Here is a 6,859-nt window from a genome sequence, read left to right on the forward strand (position 1 = left end):
AAAAAAGTTTAATTATTAGACTACGGCTTTAATCACTTAGATGGCATAATGAAGAATGAAGCAAGCACAAACATAACAAAATAAATCCCGGTGAAATGTGAGTTGCAAAACAAGGTGCAGAGGAACTGTGTGAAGGTGTATGTGCGGAGGAAGCATTGTGGAGATGGTTGTGTGAGAAAACTTGTGTGGAGACAAAAATGCAAGCAGCTAATCAATTAGTTAACGATAACGATAAATACATGAATTACATTGCATTGCAACTATTTTTTTTATCAAGTAAGAGTGTAACCTTCCATTAATCTAGAAAAAATTACATAATGTACACTTCTTTAAAGGAGCCAAGAATGGCAACACCAGCTCTGTGAAAATTCAACAGACAGCTGGGTTGGCAAAACCCTGAACCTAACTCCAACAAGATTACAAAAGAATGGTTGACAAAACATTACGGCCAACATAGAGTGCAGAGTATCCAAAAAAACACCCATGATCTGTCCGCCCTCAAGGTGACACTCTGGATAACCAACGAACTAGAAACCTGCTATCCGAACCTGAAGGAGAAGTTAAAAGATTCTACAGTTCTTAACTCTCGTGCATCAAAAAACCCGTAAGCCCTTGATGACGAGGGCCCACAGATTCGAAGGCCCACAATACTGCAACAAGTGACCCAAGAACCATCCTTAACCTTCGGTTAACTTTTAACCCGCTGACCGTGTGATCCAACCCTTGTTGATCCGACAATCATGAGTTGATTTCAAGTCAACACCTTTCCCACACTTTAACTTTTCTTATGGACCCAAAGAGAAACATAAGCCGCCACTCTATACTTTTTCAGGTATGTTTGAAGAATTAACAATCGTGCAATTTTTCCGCCTGAAATCCATAGGATAAAGGCGTTCCAAATAGATCTCGACAACATGCTCACTTTTTAACTTTTCTTATGAACCCGAAGAGTAAATAAGCCACCGCACTATAGTTTTTTAGGTCCGTTTGAATAATTAACTTTCGTGCAGTTTTCTGCCCGAAATCCATAGGATGACGGAGTTTTAAAGGGATCTCGACAACTTTCCCACTCTTTATCTATTCTTATGGACCCGAAGAGTAAATAGGCCACCTCTCTATATTTTTTCAGGTCCGTTTGAAGAATTAACCTATGTGCATTTTTCCGCCCAAAATCCATAGGATGATGGAGTACAGGGCAATCTTTGGTCAGCTGCCTGCCAGCCTGCCCATTGTTTACCACTTGCTTCTTCCCTGTGATTGGTCCACTTTCTACTGTTTCCATTAGTCTTCTCTCTGCTTATTTCTCATACTTTGAAAGTACTCCCTGTCTTTGGTAGCCTGTCTATGACAGTCCTCGTGCAATTTCCCTGAGGGTGTCGACATCCAGGCATATCTTCTATTGCTTTTTGAATAGAGTACTCCTTCATTCGCCAGATGATCCGCTAACCTGTTAGTTGTTCTGCGCACATGAACAAAGTTGAGGGTTCTCAAGGCTCTCAAGTGGGATTGTATACGTTGATAGACCTAAAATAATCGCCAGTGTTTCGACATTCTTTCTGGTGTTATTCCATTGCATATCTTCTTGACCGAATTAATTATCAATTCAGAGTCAGCTTCAATGATGGCTTTTTGTAAATTTGATTCAATCAAGATTTCTAGGCATTGCTCTAAGGCCATGACTTTCGCCATATTATTAGTGGCCTTCCCCAAATGACTATGAAAGATGACTTTTATGTATCCCTGCTCATCTCTTAAGACTCCGCCTTAACCAGCCATTCCAGGGTTTCCTTTAGAGGCTCCATCTATATTAAATTTCAAAAAACCATGAGGAGGAGGTTGCCAGAAGTCTTTATCCATTGTTGTATGACTTACAATCTTGATTATGCCGTGGGGGAAGTCCATTGGAGACCCAAATGCAATAGTATTTGTGCATCCTGGTCTTGAGATGGGTTCTCAGGGGGTTTCTTTAGAAGGGTGCCCACAGTCTCTTTGAGTTGTCTAATGATCTAAGCTATGATGCTCTGAGATGAGCCAATTCTGTTCTTGAAAATCCTATTGTTGCATTCTTTCTAGACATCCCAGATTAAAATCCTGGAACCAAAGTCCAAGCTTTATTGATTATTTCATTTTCTAAGAAGTTTTTCCTCCAATTCTTCAAAGTGTCAGTGATGCTGAAATTGTCCCTATTCGTTTGTCTAAAGATTGAAGCCACCCAATTCCACAAGGTAGAGGTGAATGGGTAGAGGTTGAGTAGATGTTCCATTATTTCTTCTTGTAATTTACATAACTGGCATCTATATGGACCAGCTATACCTCTTTTCCGAAGGTTTTCCCAAGTCAAAAAAATTTTATGTTGCACCAACCACATGAACAGTTTGATTTTCATCCAGAGCGGGTTCTGCCATAGGTCCTTCCATACCTTATTAGGGTTTGGAAAGTTAAGCCCTAGGGCCATTCTCTTGGCTTCTTTGAGGTTGAATTTGCCTTCGTTGTTCCTTCCCCATCTCAGTTGGTTAGACAATGTTGATGTCAAAATCTTTCTCTGTTCCAAGATCACTGCAAGAGCTTCTGCCTGGGCCTTCAAAGGGGTCTCTTCACTATAAACCAGTTCCTTCCATATTCTCCATTTTCCCTTGTTCCTCGCATGATCCCAGAAGTCACTTACCCTGAGTAAGCCTTTACTGTCAGTGTCATTCTTGAGATTGGCTAGTTATTCTCTTAATAAGTTAGGTTCCTACTGCCAGTTGTCCTCCCAAAACCAAGCTAGGTTTACATTTCTAGTCTCCCAGAAGCTATGCTTCTGAACAATGGCTCTATTCTCCCATGCATTGTTCCAAATGTGGGAGCCCTTGATGAGCCCAGACATTCGAATGTGATCCCTTTCTTGCCAATTATTTGCATACTTCTGTTTCCAGACCTTGGCCCAAGGGGTTACTGATTCCTTTAGCCATCTCCACCATAGTTTTGCCCCCAAAACTTTGCTTAGGGTTTCAGGGTCATGAAGTCCCAAACCTCCATGGGTCTTAGGTTTATAGAGCTTATCCCATGCTACCAAAGCCCATTTCTTTTTCTCTTCCCCTTTGCCCCAAAGAAAGTCTCTTTGGATATTCCTAATGTGTTGCAAAACTCCTTTAGGAGAAGGAAGAGATGAAAACATGAAGATCGGTATAGTTTGTAGGACAGCTTTTGTTAGCACTAGCCGTCCTGCTAAATTCAAAGACCTGCTTGTCTATTTCCTAACTTTGTCTTGGAGTTTATTAGTTACTGGCTTCCAAACTTCCTTGCTCAAAGGTTTGTCCATTAGAGGTATTCCCGATATTTGGAGGGTAGTTGTTCTCTTTGAAATCCGAGAATTCTAGTGAGGTTTCTCTGAATAGCAATGTCAGTATTAAAAAAGAAAATCTTTGATTTGGTAAGGCTTACCTCTATGCCAGCAGCCATAGCATATTCGTTCAAGATTTGTTTGAAAGCTTTAAGTTCCTTGACCGTGGGTGTACCTTGCAGCATAGTGTCATCCACAAATCGTTGATGAGTCAAGGCATCCCCATTCAGGGTGAGTTTGAGACCCTGGATTTTTCCTTCTACATTGGCTAATTTGATCGCATTGCCTAAACCTTCCATCATGAGGATAAAGAGGAAGGGGGAGAGTGGATCTCCTTGTTTGAGGCCTCTCGAAGGCCTAAAGGTTCTGGATGGTGAGCCATTAAGGAGGATTGAAAAACTAGTTGTGGTGACAAGGGCCATTACACATCTTATCTAGTTGTGGTCAAAGCCATACGCTTTTAGTACTTCCCTGATGTACGACCAACTTACCTTATCATAAGCTTTTGCTAGGTCAAGTTGTATGATCATACCTGCTTGCTTATTGCTCTTGAGAGAATGTACCACCTCATGAGCTTGAATGATGTTATTTAGAATTTTCCTTCCTTCCACATATCTATCTTGCTCCTCTCACACAAGAGTTGAAAGAAGGGGCTTGAGTCTGTTTGCAATTACTTTGGAAATAATTTTGTACACCACATTGCATAAAGCTATGGGTCTGAATCTATCTAGTGTCATAGCTTTTTCCTGCTTTGGAATCAAAGTTATAAAAGAGGCGTTAAGCGCCCTCAAAATAGTTTTGGATTTCCTCGAGTCTTCCACCACATCAAGGATGTCTTGTTTGACTATTTCCCAGCATGCTTTGAAGAAGTCTACATTGAACCCATCCTGGCTTGGAGCTTTCCCATTTTGCATCTCTTTAATGACTTCGCTAACCCCCTCTTCAGTCACTGGCATGTTAAGATTGTAATTGTCTTCTCTAGTTACAAGCTTTGGAATGTACTTTGTGAAGTTGTTAATAAATTGTGATCTGTCTATGAGAGGCTCCTCTGCTACAAAGTAGATTCCATTTCTTTGTGGGTAATGAGCTGTTTTCCTTGAGTATCTCTGAGTTGTGAAATCCTGTTATGAGACCTGTACTCCACGGTTGATTTGTGAAAAAAAATTGTGTTTCTTTCCCCTTCTTTAATCCATTGCACTCTTGATTTCTGTCTCCAGAAGATCTCCTCTTTCTGGCATCTTTCTTCCCATTCCTGTTGAAGAGAGTCAGCTTGTATTTTCCTTTCCTCGGTAAAGCCATCTGTGATGAGGATCTAATTAATTCCTTGTAGTTTATGTTCAACTTCTTTTTTGGCTTTGAAAATATTGCCAAACTCATTTTTGTTCCAATCTTTAAGTCTGAGTTTGATGTGTTTCAGTCTCTGATGCAGTGGGAACATATTAGTTCCCTAAATGGGCATATCTTCCGCACACCATTTTCCAATATTGCTAATGAAGTCAGGGTGGGTGAGCCAAACATTTTCAAACCTAAAAGGTATGTTCCTCGGAGTGCCTATAAAAGAAGCTTCAAGTTGGATTGGCCAGTGATCCGAGACTCCAAAAGGGAGGATTAAAGCAGACAAGTCAAGGCCATCGAGAATGAGGTCCTCAGAGATTATAAATCTATCTAGTTTAGAGGCAACTTGAGAAGCCCCCTCCCCCGCTTATTGTTTCAGGTGAAGGTACCATTTTTAGTCTTCGTATCCACTAGCCTCATATCATTTAGGAAGTTCTGGAAGGCAATGGAGTCTCTGCCTAGTGTTCTGATCCCACCTTTTTTTTCTGTAAGAGATTTGATCATATTAAAGTCCCCTCCCAGAATCCAGGGCATAACAGGGTGTCTTTCTCTTAGCTCCTCCAGTGAGATAAGAAGCCTGAGTTTGTCTTCAAGTTTTTGAGGACCATAGACATTTGTGATCAAATAGACTTCCTTATCACCCAAAGGTTGGATCACCATCAAAAGGTAGCTCTTGGATGCTTCAGCATCTAGGATTCCAAATTTCTGGGGGTTCCAAAGTGTGAGAATCCCTCCTGCTATGTTGTTTGCTTTAACTTCTAGATATTCATACTTGATGAGCCATTTGCTATGTATCTCTCTTATTTTATCTATTGAGAATTTTGTTTCCTGGATAAACACTATATCTGGTTTTTCTTCTTTTATTCTATTGCTAAGATTTCTTTGTTTCCTTTTACTTCCTAGACCCCTAATATTCCAAGTTGTGAGCTTCATTAAGAAAGGTTTGTAAATGAGTAACTAGTAAGATCTTTCATCTTACCTGAGTTGATCATGAGTTTCCCACACTCTGTCGGCAGCTCATTTTGTCTTTTTCTTCCTCTTTTCCTTCCTGGGTTCTTGGGAGAGTGTCCCGATGTTACCTCCATCGTTTTTACCCCTCTATTTTCCTAGCTATCGTGGCTTCTTTTGACTCCAGAACCCTTTGCTTGAGATCTCTAAAGGAAGAGTTGTTGCGCTTTGTCAAACTCCTCTTGTGGTAGAGAATCAACCCCTTTGATGGTTCCCTGCTCCAGGAACTTTTTCTAAATCGAGATTCTCCCTTTCAAGAATTTCTTGCAGATCATGGTCCTCCGTTCCAACCTCGCTTGGGGTCATCTCATGGACCCTGTCAAGTTCCATAATGCTTGGCAGATCCTTCTTTAATTTGTTGTTTTCAGGTATATCCTCCATGCTATCATCTTTTTCCTTCTCTGCAGGATTATCCTCCAATACCTGGTTCGTCCCATTATTCCCACCTTCATTTTCTAAAATCTTGAAGCTGTTATGACTTGTTTGCTTATCCTCATTGGTTTTCTTCTGGTTCCTTTTCCCTCCTTTCCCTTTGCCTCCCACCTTGGTAAAGCCTTTGGGATCTTTGCTTGTGTTGGTTTTAATATTGTTCTCCAGTTTGTTTAATGGGCAGTCTCTGAAGAGGTGCCCGTGTTCATGACATTTGCGACATCTGAATGTGACATGTTCATAGTCCACCGCCTGCACCCATTCTTCATCATATACTTCTAGAATGATTTCGTCCAGAAGTGCTCCAGATAGGTCCATTTCTACGCATATTCGGGCAAAGGAGGTATATTTTCCTCGCAGAGTCGCATCTGATATTTTTAAAAAATGACCTAATTTATTGCCTATGGCTTTTAAGGATTCTAGCAACCAATAATCTAAAGGTAGGGAGTAGAGTCTTATCCATACCGGTAATGATGTGAATGTCTCTCGTTCCGAGACAAAATTCATCACTCATGGTTGCATGTAGAGGCCTGCAACAGCATAAAAATATGGTCCTCCTTCGAACACTCTGTCTTTCTCCTTGGACCTAACGTGAAGGTTTATTTCCCCCTTTGGTTTCCAGTGGTTTTTTATCCAAGCATGCAAAACCTTCTCCGTTGGCCATATCCCCATAAATTTGCATATTACCGCATATGTCGAGCTATGTGATCCCTGTGCACTTGTAGCGCTCGATCACTTAATACAACCCGGAGTGTAATGGTTGAC

Source organism: Pinus tabuliformis, chromosome 1_1, assembly GCF_031772625.1.
Source record: "Pinus tabuliformis cultivar Carrire ecotype Pingquan chromosome 1_1, CPIR1, whole genome shotgun sequence".
In the NCBI taxonomy this organism is placed as follows: Eukaryota; Viridiplantae; Streptophyta; class Pinopsida; order Pinales; family Pinaceae; genus Pinus; species Pinus tabuliformis.